Below are 14389 nucleotides of genomic sequence, written 5' to 3' on the forward strand. Positions count from 1 at the left end.
GGCAACAAATGTACAAATGTGCTTGACACAATGAATGGATGGATGGATTTTGATAAGAGTTGTACGAGCCCACCATAAAGTGATTAAAAGAAAAGAGAAAAAGAAACTGTCCTTCTTTTCAGTTTGTCTAAATCGAAAACTTTGAGATTTCGATCTTAATACAGACTTCGCCTTCCTGTCTCCTGGAGGTCCCTGATGAGGCTGTTATTCACACAGCACAGGAAGAGGAAATGGAGGAAGGGAAAAGAACCAACAGCCAAGCCAGGCATGCTCATGGAAACACTTATTTCAAGAAGCCTGAAGGGAAATGGCTCAGAGACAAGACTGTCCACACAACAAATGTGGTTTTCTGAGACATGGGAGAAAACCTAATTTCCCTCCATTAAAACATGGAATAAAATAGAACTCTCATATAGAGTTTACTTGTTAATAGAGCCCGGGTGTTTGGAGCCCGGGTCCCTCACTAACTGGCTGTGTGATCTTTGGCCCATTCTTAAACCACTCCATACTTTTCATCCATAAACCAGGTTGCAGGTGTCTATGAATTGGAGCAAACAAGCTAAGACATCGAAAGTGAGGGCAGTGCCCGGCTCCTATTAAGTAGCTCAGAAATACTACACTTATTCTTTGTGTACCTTTTGTTCCGCCCTACATTTTGTCAAAACTTTGTTGCGGAAGATCAGCTGTTGGCATTGCCAATGTCTTCTGCCGGCGGATAGTTTATTCCTTCGCCTTCAGTTGAAACCTGGAGCTCCGCTGCTGCTCGGCTTGTTTTCATTCTAGATCATCTGGTTATTGTTCAAATACCAGGCCCTTTCTATCAGAATCATAATAGTTCAAGTCATAACACAAAGTGATTGAGGCCCTGTTTTTGGTAAGAGAACCTGCCCTTGCTCCTTATAACAGCCCTCCGTCATAATCTCCGTGGCCAAGATGAAGCGTTTGAAACAGAGGAAGTTGAAAAAATTTGTTAGACGCCATCCAATCAGAAGAAAGACAGAGCTGGGTTCCAGCTAGGTGGGCTGGCCGCGGAGATGTGCCTGGAGTACATCTCTGCTGTAAACACAACTAACCACCCTCCACTTAACTGTGTTTGACTTTCCTTTGCCAATATCAGAGCTGGTCTAGCCTTTTGATGGAGCCTTGATGGTGCAGTGGTTCTATGTTAGACTGTGAACTGCAAGGTCAACAGTTCAGTTCTCCTCGGGAGAAACTGGGCTATCTCCTCTTGTCCAAAGGAGGGTGACAGCCTCAGAAACACACAGAGGCAGTGCTATGAGTTGGCATTGAATGGCATGGAGTTAACAGAATTGATAATTAAGTGGCATTTTTTGAGCCATTGGCTCATTAGTAAATTTAAGAGATTTGTTGGTAACGTTATTTTTTAAATGTGCATCATGTCAAGAGTTAAAATAGCTAGAGACACAACTATTTTCCTCTAATAGTGGTTCTTATTGATTCTTCTTCACGTGATTGCCCTGTGAGTTGCCCTCTTGCCCATTAGCAGTGTCCCCCTAAGAAGAGAATGACGCGAAGTGAAATAAGTCAGTCCCCAAAGGGTAACTGTTTTCTAATCCTACTTATAAAAAACACCTAGAGTTGGCAAGTATATAGAGAAGTAAGTTTATTCACGGTTTTCAAGGTGAGAGACTGTGTGGGGGATTCATCACACTGAGCTTCTTTTAAAATTGATGGGAAAAATTTAGAAATGGACAATGGCAATAGTTGTACACCATTATAGACATCATTGTTATCACTGAATCATACCTGGGAAGGTGTGGGAAAGGGTGAAGGGTTTTGTTATATCTATTTACAGCAATAAAATACAGGGGATTTGTGATTATCTTGTTGTTGTTGTTTTTTAAAAACTCCCATTGGTACCTAGGATAATTTTGGATGAGATTTCGGAACGTTGGCATCTTGTTTGGTTCTCCTCTTCTTTTGTTTCCCCACATCCAATTGGCTGCTGGATGCTGTCAATCCTTATCATTTGTATCAGTCTTTGCTAACTGCGCAGTCTGGGAGGAAAACTTGACTGGAATAATCCTGTGCTGTTTCTCAAATGTATAGACATGTCTGAGAAGGAGAGATGAAAGCCATCCAAAAACCCGTTTCCCTCAGGGTTACTTTCCTCGGGACCTTGGCCATAGGCCTTCAACCTTTGGTACTGAAACCTGGTGCGAGTAACCCAGAGAAGGTGTGGAGGGTGACTGCTGAGCATCAATAGCTCAATTGGTCCCACGGGTTAATGCTAAGCTCTCTCCTGCTTCTCTTTGTCATTTTCCTGTCCTTTCAAAATGATGTTCGTTGAGCTGAATTCTTAAACAGTCACCGTTCTTTTCGTGCACTCTTTTGGTCAATATTTACTTAATTACTTCACACATCTTTAATCTTACTATTTTATCATTTTGACTGGATCTTATCTCGTCTGAAATTTCAGTTTGCTACTTTATCTTGTTCATTTTATGCTGTGTTATCTCTGTTCATCTAAATTGTATGCATTGGCTTTATAGGTGTGGTTTCTATTTTATTTAAATGTTATCTGTCATGGCAAGAGAAAATGCAGGCATAAGGTGACCAGCTAAAGGACATTCTCTGTCCTGACTCACAACAATTTCACTCCATTGTCCTCTCAGAGGACTAGCTGAGTGAACTTCCAGTTTACCGCAATACATTTATATTTGCTTTCAAAGTGAAAATTCTCAACTTGAAATGTATCAAGTTAATTTTGTAGGCTCATACGTTAACACCAATTTCTCTTATTATCACCCTATACTTTCAGCATCATAATATTCATGTTTAGGGTCAGTGGCTCTTACAATACTGGCTCAATATTGGTTCCAACTGCAGATTGCATTGTGTTTTTCTACAGGCTACAGATAGAAACACAGGTGAGAGGATCCTTCAGAATAGTATCCCCCCCCCCTCCCCAATTAGACTTCAATCTTCTAACATTATAGCTGTCCTCTCCCTTCTTGCTCATGGACTCTGACCCATTTCCAGACACAGCACCCCCTAGCCCCCGGGCACTCTGATTGGTGGCTCTCTGGTCTCCTCAACGCACCCATCTTTCTCCATGTTTCTGAGAAAGGCTTCCACATGGCTCCTCGGGAGGTATGTTCACTCCCCAAAGGTCTCCGCTGCTTCCCAAGGGCCCTCAAATACCGAATACCAGTTAAACCCCTCCACCTGGTATTCAGGACTTCCATGCTGTGTCCAGTCCCCTTCTCCCAAAGACTGTAATTCCCTTCCATGCCATAGACCAAATAACCAGCTGAGCCGTGTGGCTTTCTTCAGTTAGGGTCAAATATTTCCACATTGGTTTTACACTCACATTCTTTCTGTTATCCTTTTTAAAGCACACACGCACACATAATTCACATGTTGTATTAGAGCTTAAATTATGAATACTGAGTGTGTAGATGGTTAGGGTTTACAATAAATGCTCTAATCTGGTTTTGAGTCTCCACATAGATTCATCCTCCATTGAATTCTTTCTGACCATTAACATGCAATGTGAATAGCTTTGCTCTCAGTCAGAGTGCCAGGCTAAGAAGGGACAGGCCACCCATTGGGAACTTGCCTGAGTGTGCCCTAGAAGGATTACCATGATCATATTCTGATTACCTTGATCAGAAGGCCCTGGAAAAATCCTGTAAGCTTTTCTCTCTAGAGTAGGGGATGCATCCCAATCCTCGTTCTTTCTTGCTTCTGTAGTTCTGCCTGATCTATCGCCAATCATGTTGCTGTGACAGTTTCCCCTCATACTTTCGTGTCTTATTTAAGTGGCTGCACTTCTGTAAATCCTTGTGTGCCATTATGAATTGATGCAGATGCTCTCCCTCATCCAACAGGTGTGTCTTCATTTTGTCTTTGTCCTAATCCTACGAACAGTAATAATAAATGTCCTCCATAAATTATATTTGAGATTTGGGAGTCTCTTCAGTCCCTTACAGATATAAACATACATATCAAACTTTCCCAGATAAAACTTCTGATTTTTGAACTTCAAATCTTTGGACATTTCCCTGTAATTCTGGACCTTGAGCCTTCCTTTGACATAGTCTGATCAATTCTTTTTTATTGCTTCCATTCTTTGAATCACATTAGCAAATTTGCATCGAAAGATAAGTTCCAGAACTTCTTATGACGCCCATTCTATGACATTTGTTTTTTCCCTTCGTATATCTGTCTCTTAAATGACCTCTTTCCTTCCCTTTCAACTAGCTCATATTCAAGCCGGGGGAGAAGAGGCAAGAAGAAGGATGCTTTTGGATTGTGTGCTGGGAAAGCACACAGACTGTGCTGCAGATCGCTGGAATTAGCAAACCCACCTTAGAAGAAATGCAGCCAGAAAACCCCTCAGAAAAGGGGATGATGGCAAGACAGAAACTCACTTATTTTGGAAACATCCTCAGGAAAGACCAATCACCAGAAAAGGACACCGAGTTTGTTAAAGTGGAGGGTCCAGGAAGATGAGAACCACCTTCAAGGGGAGGGATTTGCACAATGACCACCACCCGATGCTCACCAATGGCGCAGCACTTGACACGGGTTGAAGAGACTTGAAGGCATTGAACAATAACGACAGATGGAAATCATGAATGCTTCATGATATCATCAAGGGAAGAAGTATTACTTGGAATTAACATGGATTTTAGAGATAGGTGGATCTTGGTCTAAATATCAGCACCGGTGCGTATTAATTACTTGAATGCAGGCAAATCACTTAACTTTCTGAGCCTTATTTCCACATTTCTAAAACAAGGATAAAATGATCCTCCTCAAAGGAGAATTGTAAAGTTTAAATAAGATGAAGTCTGAGGTTGGAGGCTCTGGGGTCGTTTCAGACTGAAAAACTCTGAGCGTCTGATTTGATATTGATAAGAAGGGAGGAAGAGGCAGGGGATGTCGACCATATCAAGAATCATGGAGTGCGGTGGTATCAGACACACACACACACACACACACACACACACACACACACACTCATGGAGCTTCAACTTCTGGAGCTGAAATTCGGGTCAGATGTAAACCCAAATCCAAAGTCACTGCCATCAGGTCCTTGCTTGTGGGAAACAGAAGGATTTCTCTCAAGCTGTCTCCCCCAAATATATGCCAGACTTAGCTGCTTGAGAATGACTATACACTTGGAGGTCAGCAGGAGTAGGTTAGGGGTCATTCTCCCTAAGAGCTATCAGCTATCCAGACCAAGCAGACACCACTGTTTATCCCACAACAAGTAGGGCCCACTCCCTTCTGATAAGGATAGAAATCGTCTGTTTCCTTGTAGGAGACACCAGAAAGGTCAAACCCGCCCAAGGATGACCAAGGTTAGGCTGCCATCATGAATGTAGGGTCCGCCCATCTTGTCACATGTATACCCCCTTGACCTTCCCATTCACACACCCCTAGCTCATCCCCTTCCTGTTACACTTATACCTATCATAGATCCCCTTCCTACAATGTGTATGCCTATTGTACTGCCCCTTCCTGTGACGTGTGGTTACCTGTAATCATGTCCCCCTAAAGAGATATAACGCTTGGTTAGCAATAAAGGGAGGCTCTCCCCAGTCCTTGGGGTTGGGAGCTCTCCCCAGTTCTCAGGCCTGGGGGCCCTTTCCTGCTCTCATGGCCGGGTTCCCCCCACAAGGACCACAAAGCGGGGCTGAGGTGAGCATGCTACCATGAATTGTGTCTGACTCCATTACTTGACTTTTCTACCTCTCATGCTCTCTATGACTTTAATATAATATTTACTTATTATCGCTGTATAATTGCGCCTACCAGACCTGTGATGATTTGTGGGGGACCCTCCCTTTCACCCCACACATTCTGACTCAGTGACCCTCCGTGGGTTTCAGAGACTGTAACTTTAAGAAGTAGAAAGCCTAGTCTTTCTCCCAAGGAGGCTCCAAACTGCCGATGATGTGGTTCACACCCTGCTATAGTCAGCTTTACAGCTTGTTTTATTCTACTTAGGTTACAGAGGCTCTTTACATACAAAAACATACCTTTCTTTGCCTTAGAAATATCTAAGTTATCCTTGAAAAATAAGTCAAGGTGCACAAGTGCCTTTTTTTTAATCATTGAGGGCTATTTGTACCTGAAGCAAGTTTTGACTATGCAAAGTCGCTGATAAGCAGTGTAGTATGTATCTAATTAAGTTAAAAAGGAAACGTTAAACTATTCAACCCCAGAGCCTTGGAGGCAACTCTAACACTGCAGTAGGGCCAGCTTGCATTCTAAACACCTGGTTTGAGGAAGGCTGAGTTTTATAGGAGGGACCTACTCTATTTAGAGGCTTAACATCAACCCAGTCCCCACTGAGTTCTTCCTGACCTTTAACTGGCAATGTAAACAGCTGTGCCTCAGGCAGACTGTTTGAAAGTTGATTCCTAAGCCCTGGGAGGGGCAGTGAAGGATGGACTCAGAGACTTGCCTGACTATGCCCTCAATGGAAACTGAGGTGGGAGAGTCACATGATCAGGCGACTTGCCCTTGACCACCTTCCCTGCAGGGCCCAAGAATCAATCCAACAGTCTTTTCTCATCTGCAACAGTGTGCATATCCTAAGCATGGGCCCTTTCCTGCTTCTGCAATCCCTGATGAATTGACCTTCTGCCAATGAAGATTTTGTGACCATTTCCTTTGTCTTCCATGTTCTATATAATTTACTCACGTGGGTGTGGATCCTTTGGACACATTGTGGCCTTATATTGACCGTCTCTCTCTTCCAGATGATTAGTCTTTGTCTTCTTTAAGACTTAATAAAGGCATCTTTCTAAAACACATTTGAATTTGGGGTCTTTCCCCCCTAGAACAGCAGGAAAGTGGTCCAAAGGGAGTTCTTATGGATGATATAAAAGAACTAAGAGTTAACAATAGACTTGTGAAGTAAAAACAGCATCAAGTTTGGAAGAAGGCTTATCCACAACTTGTGATACATGGGTGACACAACCTGACTTGCTGGAAGTGAAGAGAACTTGAAATACTTGTTGAAAGTCAAGGATTGCAGACTTCAGTATGGATTACAACTCGATGTAAAGAAAACACAAATCCTCACAACAGGACCAACAGGTGACTTCATGGTCAAGGGAGAAAAGATGGAAGTTGTCGAGCATTTCATCTTGCTTGGACCCACACGCCAAGCTCTTGGGAGTCATAGTTAAAGGATCACACTTCACATTGCACTGGGTAGGTCTGCTGTGCAAGATCTCTTTAAAGTGTTGCCAAAGACCAAGATGTGCCTGGCCCAAGCCCACGGTATTTCAATCATCTCATATGCTTGTGAAAGTTGGACATTGAAGAAGGAAGACCAAAGAAGAATGGGTGCTTTGGGATTTGGGGGTTGGGAAGAACCTTGAAAGTACCACAGTCTGCCAAAAGACCCAACAGCTCTATCTTGGGAAAAGTACAGCCAGAATGTTCCTTCAAGGCACAATGACCAGACTTCCTCTCACGGACATGTACTTTGGACATGCCATCAGGAGAAAGACATCATGAAGGGCAGGGAAAAAGAGGAAGGCCCTGGGCAAGATGCATTGACAGGGTGGCTACAGTAAGGAGCTCAAACATGAGAGTAATTGTGCGGGTGACTTAATCCCAGGTGGTGCTTGGTTCTGTTCTATGTAGTATTGCTAAGACTCAGAACTGATTCAGCAGCACCTGATATCAATAACAGCACCAGGACAAAGAAAGCAAGGAAAACTTTCTTATGATTATTCCAATTTCTTGATCAAGGTTATGTCTGTAAGGAATTTCGGTCTATGGACCACAAACTGACATGGCACAATCTGTTTAACTCTGTAGAGGTGGAGTTCAGTTTCAAAACACTTCAGGAAAAAAAGAAAAGAAAAAGACAGTAATATTAAAAGTTAGAGTGAATCAGAGATGAAAACTCATTTTAACATAAAAGTCTATTTGTCTCTGTTATTTCTGTGTTAATACCACTTGGCCTGATTGTATTCATTTATTAGGCTGCTTTAAAAAAATCACAAGCTAGGAGGTTTATAAGAACAGGAGTTTATTATCTCACAGAGCTAGTAGTCTAGCTTCAGGTCATGGTCTGGACTACGTTCTTTCAGAAGTATAAAGGGAACATCCTTTCTTATTTCTCTGGCTTTTAAAGTTCCATGTATTCTTTGGCATGAAGAAGCATGTTCACATGACCATCTCTCTTCTGTCTATGTCCTTTAAAAAATAGCCTATTTAATAATTTATTGGGTTCATACACATTGATGACCACACTAAGGAGGAAACAGAAAACTTTGACTAGAAACCCATATGTTTTTCCTATTGAATTTTTAGATGACTGAGTATTCATATCAGTGCCTATAATTTTCTTTTTTAACAGTTTTATTGGCATATAATTTACATATCATACACTTCAATTGCTTAATCACATCAAGAAGAGTTGTACAATCTTCACCACAATCAGTTTGAGAACATTTTCTTCATTCTTGTACTCATTATCAGTTCCAATTCCTCCTCTGCCATATCCCAAAGGAACCACTAATCCAATGACTGTCTCCACCCACCCTATGACTTCATGATAAATAATAACACCTTAAAAGACCCTGTCTTCAGAAAGGTCATCTTCATATGTACCTGGTGTCAGAACTTCAGCTTTCATTGTTGTTGTTGTTGTTGTTGTTAGGTGCTGTAGGGTCAGTGTTAACTCACGGTGACTCTATGTCTGACGGAATGAAATGTGGAATCACCCTCACATCGATTATGGTACAGCCACTGTGTCAATCCATCTTGTCCAGTATCTTCCCTTTTTACTGACCTTCTACTTTAACAAGCATGATGTCCTTTTCGAAGGACTGGTTTCTCCCAACAACATGTCCAAAGTGGTTGCGATCATGTCTCCCCGTCCTCATATCTAAGGAGCATTCTTCTTCCAAGACAGATTTGCTTCTACTTCTGGCAGTCCATAGGGCTTCCAATATTCTTCACTAACATATCCATTCAACGCATCGATTCTCCCCTGCTCTTCCTTGCTCATTGTCCAACTTTCACATGCATAGGAGGTGATTGAAAATATCCTGACTTGGGCCAGGCACACCTTAGTTCTCAGTCACCTCTTTGCTGCTCAATATTTCAAAGACATCTTGTGGAGAGGGTTTGTCCAAGGTGACATGCTTGCTTTCTTGACTGCTGCTTCCATGAGGATTGATTGTGGATCCCAGCAAAACGACATCTCTGACAACTTTCATCTTTTCTCCCCATAGTGATGTTGTCTGTTGGTTTCATGGTGAGGATTTTGGTTTTCTTTACCTGGAGTTGCCACCCATACTGAAGGCTGCAGTCGTTGACCTTCACCGACATGTGTTTCCATCTCTCATCTTTCTTCCATCGCTGAAAGAAAGCTTTCCGTCCATCGGCATATCGCAGGGCTTTAATCCACAGCAATAGAATAAATAAACAAACAAAAGCAAATCAGAAGGAACATCTTAAAAATATATCTGATTTAAAGTTGGGGAGACTTCCCTAGATTTTCTCTCTCTTTATAAGAATCAAGAGAGACAGGACAAGCTTTCAGCTTCCTTGCCATAAAAAACAACAAAACATCAACAAAAAAACTCACTTCCATTCAGTTGATACCGACTCATAGAGACCCTCTAGGACTGGGTAGAACTGTCCTGATGAGTTTCTGAAACGAACTGTTTACCAAAGTAGAAAGCCTCATCTTTCTCTCGCTGAGTGGGTGTGGGTTTCGAACTCGCTGACAGCAGCCCAGAGCTTAACCACTATGCCACCAAGGCTTCCGCTTCCTGGCCCAGAGTAATTTATTTAAGAACAGAGAGGGAAAAGACAGACATAGGTAAAGTGACAAAATGTCTGATGCTCTGGCTTTGTGGGGAATGTCCATAGTTATATTTGAAACACTTGTTTAACGTGATCATAGTACTTAGATACTCTGTATATTGGAGTGGGTACATGTACATATAAATAGATTGATTGCTATCTTAATCTTAGCTTCATAATAGTAAAGATATTTCTTGAGTGGCTAGCATGTACTTGTCTATTAATGTTTACTTTCATACTTAAAACCACTCTATAAGTAGATATCACTATTTCAATTTTAGAAATGTAGAAAGGGCAGCAGCAGCACTGAAAGTTATCCAAGCCCGTTCTAAATGGCAGAAGGAGCCTGGTAGTGCAGTGGGTTAGTGCTTGGCCGTTCATCAAAAGGCTGGCGTTTTAAACCCACCAGCTTCTCTGTAGGAGACTGATGTGAAAGTCCACTTTGGTATAAATTACAGCATTGGGAACTCTATGGGCAGGCTTACTCTCTCCTGTATGGTTGCTATGCATTGGAATTAAATCATTTGGCAATAGATGTGCATTTGAGAAGTTAGGTACAATCTAAGGCAGAGTTGATATTCCAATTGAGATCTATTTTGTTAAATAAAATCAATTAGCAAATAGAATCCCACAAAATATTCTAACCGTCAAAGACAAATAAGCTCTTTGCACAATACTGAACCATCCAAATACGTTTAAGCCACGAAAGCAACAATCTATACGAATCATGAGTAATCACTTTTAGGATTCTTCTAGCTTGATGCTTTGGGTTTAATTAGTTTCATATGGAGCAGAACACTCTTGGTATGTGAATTGTCTAGTTTTTTGGTTTGCCAATTGGCACTACTTTCTGTAATTTACCTTTTTCCTGGAGAGACAAGTTCACGGAAATGCTGAAGCCACCAGGCTGCATTGTCACTGCTACTAAAGCACATGGTTCTTGCCTGTGCCCCGGTGGGTCCTGACCATGACCCAGGGTTCAGATGTTGTTTTCAGAAACAGGAGAGCAGAATAAGCCTCGAACAATGGTCAGAACAGTAATACATGAAGCAGTAGTTAGCTCTGGTAATAAACAGTGCAGAATTTTAGAAGTCTGAGACAAGGACCAGAGAGTCTTGCCTCAGGCTAGGCACTGTGCTAACTCAGCAGTCTTTGGCTGCACTGGAAAAAAGCATTCATAAATCTGGAGCCAGATGAGTGGTTTTTAAAGGGCCAACGAGGGGGAGCGCTAGCGTTGCGGAGAGAAAGCTGATCGAATAAGGTAGACTAGAGCAAGATCCTGGGGAAAATAACAAACCGGTCTGAAAGGGCTTGAGAGGACAACGCTATATATGCAAACTGTCCAGGACACACTGCATCTCTCACAGTGACAGGGCAGCGGCCCTTTCCCCCATTCGACTTTTCTCACCATAGCCAGCTCATTTTGTGAATAGAGACACACTCCTGCATGCATACCTGTGATGCGGATATACATATACAGTATACATATACATATATATACAGTAAACTGAATAATTCATACTTTTTAGGATTGGCATAATTCATTTTAATGCTTGTCTTTGATAGGACAAACAGCCTTCATCTTCATTATATATATATATACATATACATATATATTATATACACATATATATGTGTGTATACATATATATACAGTAAACTGAATAACTCATACTTTTTAGGATTGGCATCATTCATTTTAATGCTTGTCTTTCATAGGACAAACAGCCTTCATCTTCATTATACCGAGATGCGGTGCCCCAACCTCTTTTAACGACACGTTTCCATTTATGCTTTCAATGTACTTGGAGCTATTTTTCAAAAAGTCAGGTCAAGATCTAATTTCTGAAGCAATCTTTACAGTGTTTGATTGTTCTTCAGTGACCTATATGATTAAGGAATCCATAGGGACTCTTTTTTCCTTCGATTCTTTCTGCAGTATCTCCTTTGCCGATATCTCATTCTCTGTGGTTGGCGGTTCAACATCTGGAATAAAATTCGGTGATAAGAAATGGTGTTCTAGGTTAGAACATGGCAGCTCCGTTTCAGCCTCTACCTACTCTTGTAGAATGGGTGCTTTCTTACTGTGAACTTTTATCATCTGATTATAAAGAGGTATTCAGACACATGGAATACAACATCGCATGAGATCCAGCAAGTCGCATGGTTTCTTTTCAGACATAACCAGGGTGCCCAAACATTCACTTCTATTTTTTTTTAATCCAAATAATTTATCAAAGACACATGGGACGGAAAGGCTGATACTCAAAAATGTTCAGTTCCCAGAGTGAGCCCCTTTGGTTGGGAATATTATGGAAGTGACGGAGGCACATGGGCAGAGTACGAAGTGGAGCAGGGCCTCGCCATAGGTGCCATCTACATTTAGAAGGCTTCAGAGCACAATTCAGCTCAATTGGAAGAAAAATCCTTTCAAATCCTCAATTTACTGGCTGGCTATGTGCCCTGCAGCAGGCTGGGAAATAAGACAAGCACTTCAAGGAGCAGTAAATTGGCAGAGGAAATGGACTTCTCATTAAGTTAAGGGGCATTCATTTGGCATGAATGCTGATAGCACTTAGCCCCTAAGCCAAACCCAATGCTTGGAGTCCATTTCCAACCCTAGTGACCCAACAGGACAGTCTGACTGCTCCATAGGGTTTCTGAGACTCGAACTCTTTGCAGGAACAGACAGCCTCGTCTTCCTCCAATGAAGCTGTTGGTGAATTTGAACCCCTGACCTTGCAATTCGCAGCCCAATGCTTAAGGACATGTGGGATCAAGAATGATTGTGGTACTTCTCTTCATGTGCTAAAGTAACATGGTATGGAAAATATGAAATGTTCTTAGAGTGGAACAGAAAACACACATGAAGTGTGGATTGAAATATACTGACTCAGACCTCAACACCGAAAAACAAACTCACTGCCATTCAGTCAATTCTGACTCAGAGCAACACTATTGGGCAGGGTGGAATTGCCCCTGTGGGTTTCTGAGACTACAACTCTTTACAGGAGGAAAAAAGTCTCGTCTTTTTCTGAGGAGTGGCTGGTAGTTTTGAACTACTGACCTTGCAGTTAGCAGCGCAATATGCAACCATTATGCCACACGGGCTCGTCACTCTCAAGAACTAGGTATATATTAGCGGATTTCTCCAATTTCGGAACTTGTCTTAGACCAGGTGCAGGGAAACCTTTTTTCCTGCCAATAGTGGTTCATATACTTATAGCATTATTCACAGGGCATACAAAATTATCAACTTAAAAATTAGCTGGCTATATTTTGTCAAGCATTAAATTAACTCACTCCTAATGGGATGGCTGGATCTGCTTCTCTTTAGTGAGGTGTGTGATGTTAGTGATATTGATGCTTTCTTGGGCCTTATACGTTTCCCTCAGACCAGACGTTCCCCATCCCTATCATAGATTATGCCATGTAATAAGTCAAAAACTGAGTTACGGTATATCAAGAAATTTAAATATTTCAAATTTGCTGTGAATAAGGAAAAGGCTACCAATCAAATAAATCTTCAGTGACTGGATTTGATTTTATGAAAATAATGTATTGGTTCAAATCATTTCATCATTTGTTGATGAAAAGTAGCATGTGGGTGATGGACATAGGGAAAAGGTGGGGTGTCAAACATATCTATCATAGCTTTTATTCTATTTTTGCTGAGGTTTTACACTTGTGTTAGTCTGGGTACATTAGAGAAACAAATGAACAGAAACTCCTTTGTATAAGAGTAAGTTTTATATTAAGGCTAAGTGCACATCATGAAAATATCCCAACCCAGTGCTGTCCAAGCCCACAAGTCCAACATTAGCCCATTTGTCCAACAACAATCCACAAAGGCCTCCTCCATCTCACAAAACAGACACCATGATGCTGACTGCAGGAAGAAAGCCGAGTCAGTGAATATGTAAGCATCTCAGTGCTGGCAGGGGTCTCCATATGGCTGCTCCAGCACACAGGGCTGCATCAGGGTAGGTCTATGTGGCTTCTACTCAGGAATGTCTTGCAGGAAGTGAGCCTTGCCAGCTGAAGCAGGGACCTGGCTAAGGCAGCTGCACCCTGATCCAGCCATCACAAAGCAAGAGACCCGAGAACTAGAAAGGCGAGGCTCACTGAGCCATTTATCCCTCGCCCTTCAATTAACCCCACATGTGTTTATCAGCCAGGTTGGCACAATAAACTTTAACTATCTCAACACTTCAGTTTAACTTCTCATTTAACAATTTCTACAGTTTGTTCAGCTACATTGGTTACATTTTTAACAATGTGTGAACATCTACAACATTTCCTTTCTGGTTGTTCCCTTTCCCTTAATCTAGTTTCCTGGGTCTCTTGCATTCTCACACTCATTTTAAAGTAATTATTAACTTGATAGAGCCATAGATTTTTTTCCCTCCAGAATATAGTACTCATGGGTATCATTATTTATTTTGTGAACCACTCTATTCTCTAGCTAAAAGGTAACTTCAGGGTCTAGTATGGATTGAAGGTTTGAGTATTACCTCCAGGCAATAGTCTCTGGGAACCCTCCAGCCTCAACCAGTATTGTATACACACACATACA

The sequence above is a fragment of the Echinops telfairi genome, unplaced genomic scaffold (genome assembly GCF_000313985.2).
Source record: "Echinops telfairi isolate 266 unplaced genomic scaffold, ASM31398v2 ScPeMD7_8;HRSCAF=38, whole genome shotgun sequence".
In the NCBI taxonomy this organism is placed as follows: domain Eukaryota; kingdom Metazoa; phylum Chordata; class Mammalia; order Afrosoricida; family Tenrecidae; genus Echinops; species Echinops telfairi.